General features: G+C 41.5%; 1 protein-coding gene and 1 long non-coding RNA gene across 10 annotated transcripts in view; one reads left to right on the top strand and one right to left on the bottom strand.

Moving 5' to 3' along the window:
* The window catches only part of PTPRT (protein tyrosine phosphatase receptor type T), a 1,110,571-nt gene that overhangs the window by 217,988 nt on the left and 878,593 nt on the right, over nt 1-13,990 (top strand). The gene's annotated exons all lie outside the window — the stretch shown is intronic.
* On the bottom strand, nt 40-2,788 carry LOC134757777 (uncharacterized). The gene is made up of 2 exons (XR_010132246.1): nt 1,870-2,788; nt 40-704 (listed from the first exon to the last, which is right to left on the bottom strand). It is a non-coding gene; the product is annotated as an uncharacterized lncRNA (long non-coding RNA).

Raw genomic sequence — 13,990 nt, 5'->3', positions numbered from 1 at the left:
GAAGTGGGCGGGGGACAGACCACATGAGGCCCGGAAGGCGATGGTAAAGGAATTGCGTTTTATTCCAAGTAAAGTACGAAGCTGTTGGAGGATTTTAAACAGGGGAGAGACATCTGATTTCTGATTTATTTATTCTTACAGTTTTATTTCTTTGCCTTTGTGGGTAAGTCTGTTTTAACATTTTTCTCAGATATATGATTTGGGGAAACTTTTAGTTTGAAGACTAGTTTTCCCAAGGGGTGGGGACTTGCTTCTCTGAAGACTGAAAAATTCTTCAAACAGCACTTTCAGATACAGCAATTAGTTTCTACACGCACTTTGACTCTTCTTTGAAACGCTTTCTGACATGCATTGCTGATAATTTTGAAGGTTAAAATCTTTGGCTCTCTCCTAAAGGTGACAGAAGTGCAGACTAAAACTAATTAGGAGAAATTTGTAGTAGTTGATTGTGGCCATTTGTTAGGGTTTTGAAATGCAAATAAAAATTGTGCACAGCACTTCTCTTGCAATGGGAACACCTATTCAGCCTGGTGTTTGGTGTTAGAATTCATCTGCCCGTGAACATGAAAGTGTGACCTCCACGTGGAAACACATTATGAACACAGCTTGAATCTGTGACTTGCTGTTGTCTCAGTTTCTTCTCTGGAGACCAGAGGAAAAATGCATCCAGTTCCTCCAAAGTATGTGACCATATTACCACGTATCTAAGATGCAATCAAGAAAAAGAAGCCACCATTAGTTAAGCTGCAGCTTTCTGAGAACAACAATATAAACATTATAAGTACACATCAATGGTAAGAAGAGCCCCAATTTCAGAGAAGTTAAAATGTGAAGCAAAGCATCTGTTTATCCATCCTAATCATCTGTCTGTCTGGGAGCAGAGGCTAAGATTGGACTTGCTATATTCCAAATGCTTTAAATACAATCTCATTTAATCCTCATGACGACTGGTGAGGGGGGTGCTAGCATTACCCCCATGTTCTGTATAAGGGAACTGAGGCACAGAGAGGTTATGCAACTTGTCAAGGTCGCATAACTATTAAGTGGCTGACCCAGGATTTCAGCACAACCTGTCTAGCTCCAGGGTCTGTATAACCACTGTAGTGTGAGAAAATGTGATAATTTGATACTGGCTGACCATCAGCCAATTAATAGTCGTCTTTGTTTGCTTCTCAGTGTAAAAGCGCAAGTCTGGATCCGAATCCTTGACTGGTAGTTACCTAAGACTGATGTTATTGTTGTGTTTGACTCTTGATTTGAAACACAGGTCTATATCCTGAGATTTATATTAATAAAGCATTGTAATTATGATCCTGATACCCTGGGGATTGCCTTGTACCTCGACTAAGAAGGCACATGCTTACTTCTTGCTCAAGAACAAACAGGGACTGAACTGCTGCGCTGGGAGGATGGGTCTGAGACCAGCTAGCAGGGGCATTTGTCAAAGGTAGCAAAGCCCACTGATTAACCGGGCCAGCTCTGGAGCAAGGCTGCCTAGATGTAAACCTTCATCTGCTGCTTTTGAGCTCTGTAACCTCAGGAAAGTTTCCTACCTTTTCTGAGCCTGTTTCCTCATCCATATAATGGGTTTAACAGGTTCTCAATTTCTTGTCTGCAGTCCTTGGGGCCAAATGTGCTCGGATTTAGATTTATTTAACTTTTAAAGGAAAGCAATATAGTAAATGTACCATATTTATTAATAACATCCCTCAGCAGAGGCTGTGATAGCACCCTTAAATCAAGCATGTTGATATTTTTGTAGCAAAAAGTATGAATATTAATAGTAAGAAGAAGATAGAAAAAACTATTAGTCAGTGTATATCACTTTAACTCAAATCTTAGCACCAAAGAAGTCTGTACCAAACTTACGAAAAAATCTTTTGGTTTTCAAAGCTTTTGAGGATTCAGAATTCTTAAATCAGGGTTTGTGGATCTGCACCTGCCCCATAGGTTGATTTTATGGCTTACATGGAGGTAACGTCTTTACCTAGCACATTCCATAGTTCATAGTAAAGTGCTCAGTAATGTTATCTGTTATTATTTGTACATGTATGTTCAAATCATCATTGTTGAGCAGAGGCAAGTATAGCTGGCCGAGAGACTGGTGGTACTGCTGGACTTTGGCTACCTTGTGGGCATAACTGCTGGATTCTGAGGCTCTGATCTGGAGCCCAGAGTACCTGGCTGCTCTTAGAACCCAGGTCCCCCTCTTCTGACTTGCACCAGCATTTTCACTGGGTTTTGGTTGTTCTGGTAAAGAAAGAAGGAAATAAATGAGAAGAATGCCTTTCCATCCTACCCCTAGGTGGATTCATCCTTTCTGCTGAATCTTTTCTTTTTTATGGCTATAAAATGAGGGGAAAATTGAGAACAATCACCAAAAGAGCATTTTCCTTTAGGCAAGTGTACGTGTGACACCCCATTAACGACAAGTGACATCTTCTTCTATCTAGCGGAAATCAACACAATATTCACGTTAACCAGTCATCGCTGGTGCCCGAAGCGGATGATGACTTGTCAGTTTCCATCCTATCAGTCATTTTCAGGCAAACTGTGTGTGTGGATTCCACATGGACACAGTCGAATGTTCACAACACCACTCATTTCTCTCTAAGTGCCTGATGGGTCCTCTACAACTAGAGCAGAGACGCAGGAGGGTCCCACTGGGGCAGATCAGAGGGCTGGAGATCAGAAGGCTTGTGATGACAGAAGGTGGGTGGAAGAGGCAGGCAGACTTAGGCCCTGGTGCCTTGGCCTGCCATTCGCTGGCTGTGAGACTTCAGCTGATGTCCACAAGCCTCAGCTTCCTTGTGCATTGAGCTAATAGTAACTCATTACCTCACCAGGTCATTGTGAAGAGTAAATGAATGATGCATATGAAAGTGAGTGATCAGCCCGGAAACTCCAGGAAATGCCAGTCTTGTTATGATGCATTTGCCTTCAGTGGACTTTTGATTTGCCCCATGGAGCCCATTTTCATAACTTGCAGCCGTTCCTCTTATGTCCTGGCACCCTTCTGCATTTAAGTCTCTCAGTGAGGTGTCCACTTATTAGCTCATTTGGAACTTTGCCAGTTTGTGTGTTCAACCATACATCTGTGTCTTCACCTACCCAGCTATCCATCTCTCTCTCCACTGGATCCCTGTTGTGTGCCTGGCTAAGCTCTGGGATACAAAGATGAATCAGATAAGGATGAATCTTGCCCTAAAGGAGATCATAGGCTAATGGAAAAATGGACAGGTCAACAGATGAGTGGAGTCAGGCGGCCGTTGTTGCTGTAACTCAGGAGTGGGCTATCGACAATGGGATGCCAGAGGAGACAACTCCGCTCTGTTAAGCGTGGCAGTAGAGGTGGAGGGAAGAGCTAAAGGAAGTCCTCAAAAAGGATATGACAGTTGAACATAGACTTGAAAGGGGGAAGGGCTTACCCAGCAAAAGGAATAGCCTGTGAGAGCCTTCCATAATCGGGGCTGAATATGGAGGTCACTTCTGGCCAGGGGACAGGGGATTTGGGGAAATTTGTCTTGGCAGATATAAGGGATGGGAGGCTAGCTGGGCCCAGGTGGTAGGAATTCACAAGCACAGACTGCGCATTCTCGATTTTATCCTGATGTCCCTCATTGGGTTGCCAGCATTGAGCGAAGTGTAGGGCAAGAACGTATCAGCCTTTGGTTTGAGTTTTGGAATTTCTTCCTGACATCTGGTAGGGGGGGTGGGCTTGGAGAGGGCGAGGCTGAAGGCAGCGAGGGCAATGAGGAGGCTGCTGCGATGGTTTGAATAACAGCCTAGGAGGGAAGGAGGCAGCATGTGGGGGTGGGGGAATACAAATGCCACAAAGGTATTAGGGGGCTGGTGAATGGGGTTGGTTACTGTATTCGATTCCTAGGGCTGTAGTAACAAGTTACCATCCATTTGGTGGCTTAAAACAACACAAATTTGTTCTCTCACAGTTCTGGGGTCCACAGTCTGAAATCAAGGTGTCAGCAGGGCTGCACTTCCTTGGAGGCTCTAGGGGACAATCAGTTCCTTGTCTCTTCCAACTTCTGGTGGCTGTCAGCATTCTTTGTGGCCGCATCATTGCACTCTCTGCCTTGATCTCCACCTGGTCTGGCCTTCTTTTCCGTGTGTCTGTGTCTTTTCCTCTTCTGTTTTTTATAAGGACACTTGTTACTGGATTTAGGGCCCACCTTGGTAAACCAGGATGATCTCATCTCAATACCTTAAATAATTAAATTAAATACCTTAAATTAATTACATCTGCTAAGACCCGTGTTCCAAATAAGGTCAGATTCACACGTTCAAGAGATTAGGAGATGGACTTATCTTCTGGGGGCCACCACTCAACCCACTGCAGCTACCAAAGGGATGGAGCAGTTCCTGTTCTCAGGGTGTCTTTAAGTAGCTACAAGAGGAAGGGCTGGGCTCTTGCACAAATGTCACAGCAAACTTGAATAAACTCATCGTCTGCTAAAGAGTCATATCACCTCCCCGAGGTGCCTTTCCAAAGTCTGATGAGTAGATAATACCAGACCAAATGCCTCTCTTAAAGAAGTTGTTGTAAAAGCACAACAAATGGAAGTTAAAGGGGAGGAATTCTTTAGAAATAAAGTAGAAATGCAAGTGACTGTTATTTGCGGAGAATCTAATTTTCTCTGACAGTTCCGCAGGTACATTGAAACAATCTCTTAAGGAAAATGTATTTTCTGAAGAAATTTCTCCTTGATTTTTACAAACTTTTCTCTGCCTGATGATCACGTACAATGGAATGAACTACAGCCTTGCTCTATTTTTGTTTTTCTCCTTGTTTGTGCCCAGCTGCCGTTAATAATGTTGGCAGAACTCTGTTGCGGGGGACGCAGCACCATTTTGATGTGGTTCACATGTGATTGCTCTTGACACCCAAGTGAAGATGTTCTAAAACCCACCGTCTTGTTCACTGGGTGTATGTTCTCAGAGTTTCTACTATAAGTTGGGCAGTACCTTCTGTTGCAGATGCAGCGACCAAACAGACACAGGCCTGCTTCTGACTTTTGGTCTCTGGGGGAAATGGATGGGCAAGCGGCTGTGACAGCTCGTGTGACATAGTGTATTGAGATCTATAATAAGAGAGCAGAAGGGACTGAGGGAACACAGAGGAAAGAGGGATTTCTACAAAAATAGACATAGAAATAACCGATAAGTTTATGAAATATTACCAGCCTCGTTAAACATCAGGCATGCTAATTAAGGTAAGCTACTATGCAAGATAAAATAAAAATGGTATAATACCCAGTGTTGGCAAGCATGTTAGAAAATAGTTTCATATACTGGTGTGGGATTTTAAATTGTGCAAGCTTTCTGGACGCCAATTTGATGAAAGGTTCAAACGACCCGAAAAGGCAAATCAATTCAGATGTCACTTCCTTTCTCTGGTATTCCCAAGCTTCTCATTTCCCCCAACTCCTCTTGGCTATTCCATCATGGTTCTTACCGTGTGGAACTAGAATGACCTATCTGGGTAGTTTTCTACCCCACTGGACTGAGACCATAGCTTCTGTCTTCTCCAGTGTTTAGTGACACACTTTTCTGCACCTTCTAGCTTTGTAATGTCTTTAAGATCAAATGCTCATTGAATATTACTGTTGTTGTAGAATTTTCCTAGCTATTCTTTGAATGTTTGTTTTTATGCATCAAATTTAGGATTGCTTTTTCAGGATCCCTTCTCCACTGTCCCCAAAGAAAATTAAATGGGGGTATCGTTTGGGATTTCTTAAATGTATAGATGAATTGAAAGAAAATCAACATCAGTGCCATATGAAGTTTTTCCATCCGTGAGCTTCGTGTGCCTCTATTTGTTAAAGTTTTATGGCTCTCAGTTAAGTTCAGTAATATTTTTGCAAGTACTGAATCTTTCTGGTTAAGATTATTGGGGACTTTTTTAAACGGTGATATGCTGGAGTCAGCCTGGTACCTGCTCATAAGAGCTATTAAATTTTCAGAATTTCCATGAGGTGTTCGTTAAACACAGGCATTCTTAAACTTAAGTTATAGAAACCTACAACTATATACACTATATGTAAAAACAAAGGTTATCTTCAAAACTCATGACTCCCTAATTATTTTACTACAGTTTATTATCTACACTCTTGAGGTTATTCATGTCTATCGTATATCTGTAAGTTGGAAACACTATAATAGTATCTTATTGTATATCTGCCTTCAGTGGTAACATGTTGGTCTTCTGAAGTAGGTCATCGTGGCATTATTTAAGCCACAGAGAGCAGCAAATACTATAAATCCGGGCTTTCTTTCCCAGAGGACCTGTTGTGAACATTTGCAATCATGCCTCTGTTTATATATGAGTATTTATAGCATTTTGGGTTTGTGTGTGTTTATAGAATAGGATGTCTTCTTCCCTGGCGTTATCTTTCCGAATTGGTTGGTGGGGTTATATGAAAAAGCAGTGAGTTTACTTATTTACTTTTATGCTGGGTATCTTACTGAACTTGATTATAAATTACAATAATTTTTCTGTTGATAACCTTGGATTTAGTAGGTAGAGAATCACTTTAAAATAATAATTGAACTATTTTACTAAGAATGTAAATCAAGAATGGATATTCTAATCAAATACAGTTTGGCATCTATTGATATATGATTTTTAACTTAAAATATGTTCCTCTTTGGATTAAACCTATTAATTGATTTATGAATGCTGAAATATCCTTGTTTTGTTCAAACTTTAGCCTCATGGTCAGATAATACAACATAAAAACATTTAAAAATTATCTGGTGATGGTTCTTTGTGGCCTTTTTGTTATTTTAATCATCACTGAAAAAATACTCAAAGCACAGGAAAAATAATTAATTCCATGTAGGGAGAGAGGTTTGATATATGTCTTTAAATCAATATTACTAATTATATTAGTCATGACTTCCTTATTTAAATTTTTCCTTTTTGATCTGTCAGGACTTAAAGAGAGTTGTATTAAATTCTCAAACTATTACTGTATTTTCGTTGATTTCTGGGTTTCTAACAGTTTCCTTTCTATATCTCAGTGCATTGCTACCTGCTACAGAAAAGGTCATGATAGTTGATATATTTCTTTGTGAATTATACCTTTTATCAATGTAGAATAGCTTTTTTGGTATTGTTCAATGACTTGTCTTTGAATTTTACTTTGATATGGATATTGGTACACCTGCATTTTTTTTTTCTGTTGACATTTTCCTATTAAATACACCCATGCTTTCAATTTAACCTCTTGGCAATCTGATTGCTTAAGATCACATCTTATGGAAAATATTTCGATATACTTGATTTTTGACTCAGTCTGTGAGACAATTTCTTTTGCTAGAGAAGTTGAGGCAATTTATATTAATATGATAACTATATTGTGTCTGACTTTTATCTCACTTAATGCTTTCTATTTCTTATGCTTGTTTTTAAATTTGACTTCCTCCCTAACTCCCTACAGGCAGTAGGTTGCAGGGGCTGGCAACCTACTGCCTGTTTTTGACAGCACACAGGTTAGGAATGGTGGATTTACATTTTTAAAGGGTTGCAAAACAAAACAAAGAACAGGCAGCAGCAATAACTGGATGTAGCCCGAAAGCCTGAACTATTTGCTGTTTGGCCCTTAGAGAGCTTGCTGATTCTGTGGTGGGTGATTAGGTTTTCTATTATATTCTGCTTTTGGTTTTACTCTTGGATACGTTTAGCTGCCTTAAGTATGTATCTAAATTTAATTTTTCCTAAAACTTATTTTTAATTGTCTTCAAAATACGAAGTATTTTGTTGGCTTTCCCCTGTGCAGGGTAGGGTGGGTAGCATAGTTTGACCTACCCTCATATAAGCCTTACTCATTTTCTCAGTTGTTGATGGTAAGTATGGGATTTTTATTCATGTTTCTAATTTAATAATTATTATTTAAACTTATATCTCTGTATCTTTTACAAGGAACTATTTATAGCACTTATATTCTTTCTATAACTGTATTTACATCAATTTTTAAGAAAATTTCATATTTAATTGCTTGGGCACTCACGACCAACTTTTAAAAATGTAACTACTCATTTTTTATTTTTTAAAAATGACCCCATTTGGTTAGGTTGTTTTTTATTTTTTATTTTTTATTTTTATTTTTATATATTTATTTATTTCTTTTTTGAGATAGAATCTAGAATCTGGCTCTGTCGCCCAGGCTGGAGTGCAGTGGTGCGATCTCGGCTTACTGCCTCCTGGGTTCAAGCGATTATCCTGCCTCAGTCTCCCGAGTATCTGGAATTACAGGTGCTTGCTACCACATCTGGCTAATTTTTGTACTGTTTTTATTTTTATTTTTATTTATTTTTATTTTTTTTTGAGAGGGAGTCTTGCTCTGTCACCCAGGCTGGAGCGCAGTGGTGCAATCTAAGCTCACTGCAAGCTTCACCTCCCGGGTTCACGCCATTCTCCTGCTCAGCCTCCTGAGTAGCTGGAACTACAGGTGACTGCCACCATGCCTGGCTAATTTTTTTGTATTTTTTAATAGAGACGGGGTTTCAGCATGTTAGCCAGGATGATCTCGATCTTCTGACCTCGTGATCCACCCGCCTCAGCCTCCCAAAGTGCTGGGATTACAGGTGTGAGCCACCGTGCCCAGCTTGTACTGTTTTTAGTAGAGACTGGGTTTCACCATGTTGGCCAGGCTGGTCTTGAACTCCTGACTTCAAGTGATCCGCCCACCTAGCCTCCCAAAGTGTTGGGATTACAGGCGTGAGCCACCGCGCCTGGCCTGGTTAGGCATTTCTTTTAGTATTCGGCAGAGGGAGGAGGTAAATGGTGGTGGTAGTGTTTCTGTACATCCTTTCTGAGTCCTTTTACATTTGTAAATACTTTTCTGCTTCTTCCATAAATGAACAGAGTGCTTTAAATCCTGCAGATATTTAATCATTAGCGTTTTCAGCCCAGTATTGTAAAGAAATCTGAGATCAGTCATTTACTTATATAAATGTTTATCCATGTAAATGTCTTGTTTTTTCTTTTTGTATGCTTGGAAAAATGTTATTCAGGATGTTTAGGACATTCAGTATAGCTTATTTTTAAATCTGTTCTAAAGGTTTGTTTTTTTTTTTGTAATTTAGGTATTCTTATCATCCCTATAACATATCTCTTTTGTCTTTCATATTTCTAATTTACTTCTGGTCATTTTATTATTGGGAGCTTTCTATCTGCACTGGTACCTGTAACAACAGGCTTACCCTGTATGCTAAAGTTTCAGTGCTCTTTGAACTCTCTATGGAAATTCTGCATTTATTATGTTGTTCAACATTAATGCCTCAACTAATGATAGGAAGATATCAACCCTATAAACTAGGCAGAAGATGTAGGAGCTGAGAGTTAATTTTGCATTCTCTACTCTTCTTTTGGATACATTACCTGTATTAGTTTCCTACTGCTGCTGTAACAAGTTAACACAAATTTAGTGGCTTAAACCAACACAGATCTGTTCTCTTACAGCTCTGGAGGTCAGAAGTCTAAACTCAGCAGGGTGACAGCAGGACTGCATTCCTTCTGGAGGCTTTAGGGGAGAATCTGTTTCCTTGCCTTTTTCAGCTTCTAGAGGCCACCTGCATTCCTGGGCTCATGGCCTTGCGTCATTCCAGTCTCTGCTTCCATCAGTACGCCTCCTTCTCTGACCCTCCCGCCCCGCTCCTTCACTTATAAGGATGTTTGTGATTACACTGGGCCTCACTGGATAATCCAGCCTCCTCTCGTCACTGGAGATCCTTAGCTTCATTACATCTGCAGAGTCCCTTTTGCTGTGTGAGGTAGCATATACACAGGTTCTGGGGATTAGAATGTGGACACTTATTTTTAGGGGCCCATCATTCAACTGACCACAGTACCCCTCCCTGGAGAGTGTGGGGGCCCCCTCCCACGTGCTCTTCCTTTAGAAGGCAGTTGAGTTGGTTTCTTTTCCTCTCCCCTGCCCTAAAGGAGTGCACACCCCACATCTTTGCTCATTTCTGTGAAGCATCTGTGATGTGGAATAACATTGTGTTAGCCTTTTCCTCTGTTCGAGGACACTCATTCTACTTCCTTCCAGTGAAATGTAGCTATAATCTTTCTTTTTAAGGACTTACTTCCTATTTTCCTTATTGAACCAGCACGCAATTGTGCATAATAACTAAAATATCCAACATCTCTGAGTAAGGGTATCACAGTATGGAGGTCTGCTTGGAATGAGGGATAAAATAAGGTTTTATGTTTTTGGAGCACCAACAGCACCATGGCAGTCTTTATCACCACCCTCTTTTCTTCTTCATTTATGGAAAGTTCTACACAGTGCTGCTTCTGTATTCCACAGTTCTGCTCCTTACAGCATTAAAATCTTCTTATCAACAATTGGATTTCAAACAGGCTTTTCTTTATTTTAATTACCTACCTTCATTTTTTTTTCTAGCTTTTAAAACCAGATCTCTTTTTATCTGTTTATCTCATTTTTTTAAAAAAAGAATTGTTTTTCATGGAAACCAGGTTTTCTTGAATTTATGAACACAAAACAGATAGTCTGAAATTTAATGGCATTTCATACAATAAATCATCTTAGAAAATATATATTTTCTGCATACTTCATTCTTATTTAATTTACAAAATATCTTCCTAGGCCCCATATTGGTTACAGTTTTTCATTCTTAGTGATTTACAAATGGGAACAGCTATACCTGTCTGGGTATATTCTCCCAACATAGGGAAATGAATTATTTAGGGTGCTTCTTACTCTCTGCTCTGGTGCTGTTTATGACATCGTTGTATCACTCTGGCAGCTGCTGCTTGTATTACCTGCTGGTTGTTTAGCAACCCAGTTGCGTAAGGGCTGTGTGTGTATATGTGTGTGTACCTATGTGCATGTACCTAGTGTGATCCCAATACTGGGGGGAGAGGAAACAGTGACAGATGCAGGCTGGCGACTACACATACCCAGAGAGAAGGTACTTCTATTAATGCGACTACATGAGATATTTTGCTATTACTAAGGTCTAATGTTTGTATCCCTTGAAAATTCATGTTGAAACTTAATCCCCAATGCAACAATATTAAGAGATGGGGCCTTTAGGAGGTTCTTAGATCATGAGGGCTCCGTCTTCATGAATGGGATTAATGCTTTTATAAAAGGGCTAGAGGGAGCTTGTTAGGTCCTCCAGCTCCCCTTCCACCATGTGAGGACACAGCAAGAAGGTGCCATCTTGGAAGCAGAGAACAGGCTCTCACCAGACACCAAACCTGCCAGCACCTTGATCTTGGACTTCTCAGCCTTCAGAACTGTGAAAAATAAACGTCTACAATTGATAAATTACCCAGTCTAAGGTATTTTGTTGTATCAGCAGAAATGGACTAATAAATCAGTGAAAATATTTATTAAAATTGACATATGATCTAGTTGGTGACTGTATATGAGGGAGTTCCTAGTAGCTAGTAAATAGGTTGGGTGGTCAGAGTCCAGACTTGCTCATTTTCACCTAAGGACCCAGACACTCCGTAAGTAGATGATGGGAGGGACAAGGTGTCTGAAAAGGGGGCCAGCCCTTGGAGGTGAGAGTGATGTTGTTCTAGGAACCTGAGCATGGGATGAGATGAGCTCGCGAGGTCCCTGGTAAGGAGTGAGTCACCTCCAGAAGATAAGGCACTGTCCATTGTCGGCTGGGCTATTTCTATGTCTCCTGTCCTTGTTCTCTCTTGGACTCCCCCTAAGGACTTAGGAAATCTTTCTGCAAGTTGCAGCCAGTGTCAGCTGTTCACAGAACCAAGGAATGGCTTGTGCATGGGTTCTGACCTTAAAGAAGGGAGCAGAGCTCCCTTGGGATAGGCGCTAGTGGAAGCTAGAAACAAGGAGGATTCAAGCAGAAGGTGAAAGTCAGCCTGAAACGCTGGGGTTTTGTTTTATTTTTTTTTCCAGTTGTCCCACCTGTGCTGGATTTTGAGGGGATTTGGCTTTATTGTATGGTGGAGGCCGGTCACAGCATCTCTCTGAATCTCTGTTTTCTCATCTATAAAATGGGGATAATAGCAATACCTACTTTCAAGGGCTTTTCTGTGAATTAAATGAGATGATGCATCCGAAGTACTGGTCTCAGTCCCTGGCACAGGAAGGTATGTTCAGTCACATCTGGTTTTCTTTTCTTCTCCTTGACTTTGAGATATTCCACTTAGTTTAGGGCGAGAAATTAGTTATGTCTTTTGGTGATCACTGTTTCTCTAACTTTTTATTTTTATTTAATTTAGCAAGTACTTACATGGCACTTTCTATGAACCAGGTAGTATTCTAAGCACTTGACGTACATGAGCTCATGTAATCGTCATAAGAACCCTATGAGGTAGGTACTATTTTACAGATAAGAAAGCTCACATAGAAAACTTAATGAACCTGTCCAAAGACACCCCACTAAGTTCAAACCCAAGTAGTCCAGTTTTGGGTTACTTTTAACCATTAGGCCAACCTAATTAGGTTAGGGTATTGAGTACAATTAAGTTACATTCTATAAAAGAATAGTTGAGAAATGAGTTGGGAAAAGATACTGGGTGAACTGAAACATTTAATTTAAGACAGACAGTGGCAATACTAAGCGAATTCAGAGGGTGGAGGTTGCATCATATTATTGTCATTAATCAATGCATATTGATTTTCCAGGCAAATACTGAGCTATATTAAGGCTGCAGAGGCAGAGTTGCCACCTTGAAAAAGTGGGTCTCTCTCAGGAGGAGGTTCATAAGTTAACAGCCGAGGGGTGAAGGGTTGGGTGACAATACATCTTGGTGTGCTGGGGTTTGTGTCTGTTGTTCCCCAGTATAATTATTAACAGCAGTCCTTTTCTCTCTTAAAAGTGTTCTAGTGTAGATGATAAATTATGTGTTCCCCTAGTAAAGGGGTAGAGGGAGGTGCAGGGAACAACATGGAGGGGAGAAAAATGTTCTAGCCCAGTGTTGTGTAGGGTTGGTGAGGTCACTTGGCTCCCTGGCCATCATTTATCTATCTGCAAATGATTTGGTTGGACTAGACACTTTTTATGTTTGTCTATAGGTTTCCTTTCTTCCTTCCTTTTCTTCCCTTCTCCCCTCCCCCTCCCCCCTCCTTTCCTCCTCACCCTTCCTCCCTTCCTCCTTTCCTCCCTTCTTCCCTTTCCCACCATTCCCTTTCCTCCCTTGCTTTCTTCTTCCCCTCCTCTCCCTTCCCCTCCCTTCCCAGCCCCTCTTCTCCCCTCCCTTCCAGTCCGTTCCCTTCCCCTCCCTTCCCTTCCCCTCCCCTCCTCCCTTGCCCTCCCCTCCTCCCTTCCTCCCTACCGCTCCTCCCTTCCTCCTTTCTTCCCTTCCCCACCCTTCCCTCTCCTCTCTCTCCTCCCTTGCTCCCTCCCCTCCCCTTCCCTCCCCTCCTCTCCCCTTCCCTCCCCTTCCCTCCCCTCCTCTCCCCTTCCCTCCCCTCCTCTCCCCTTCCCTCCCCTTCCCTCCCCTCCTCTCCCCTTCCCTTCCCTCCTCTCCCCTTCCCTTCCCTCCTCTCACCTTTCCTCCCCGTCTCCCTTCCTCCCTTTCTCCCTCTCCCTGTCTCCCTTTCTCCCTCTCTCCCTGTCCCCCACCTTCTGTCCCCCACCCCACCTCTCCCTCTCTCTATCTCTCCTTCCTAACCTGCCTAGCCTCTCGAGGTACACATTAGGGGATGAAACTCACCCCTGCAAGCAAGCATGCTATGTCATTTGCATGTGAGGCACAGAGCCTGTCTGCCGCTCTCTCTGCTGAACTCTTTTTGGGTCCCTTGCTTGACTGACTGCAATAAATGAGGTGTCATTTAAGAGTGCATGATGTGGAGATCACAAGTATTGGGCCCAAAGTACCCAATATTAATTGATAAAAAAGTAATTAATGGAAATCTAATTAAAGCAGACATTCTGCACAGGGCACTCCTGGAATCCTGGGACCATCTCAATTACCAACTTTCCTCTGAGCTAATAATGTGTAATTGGGAGGTTTTAGGCT

The sequence above is a fragment of the Gorilla gorilla genome, chromosome 21 (genome assembly GCF_029281585.2).
Source record: "Gorilla gorilla gorilla isolate KB3781 chromosome 21, NHGRI_mGorGor1-v2.1_pri, whole genome shotgun sequence".
NCBI lineage: Eukaryota > Metazoa > Chordata > Mammalia > Primates > Hominidae > Gorilla > Gorilla gorilla.
This window is presented reverse-complemented; position numbering and strand designations above follow the sequence as displayed.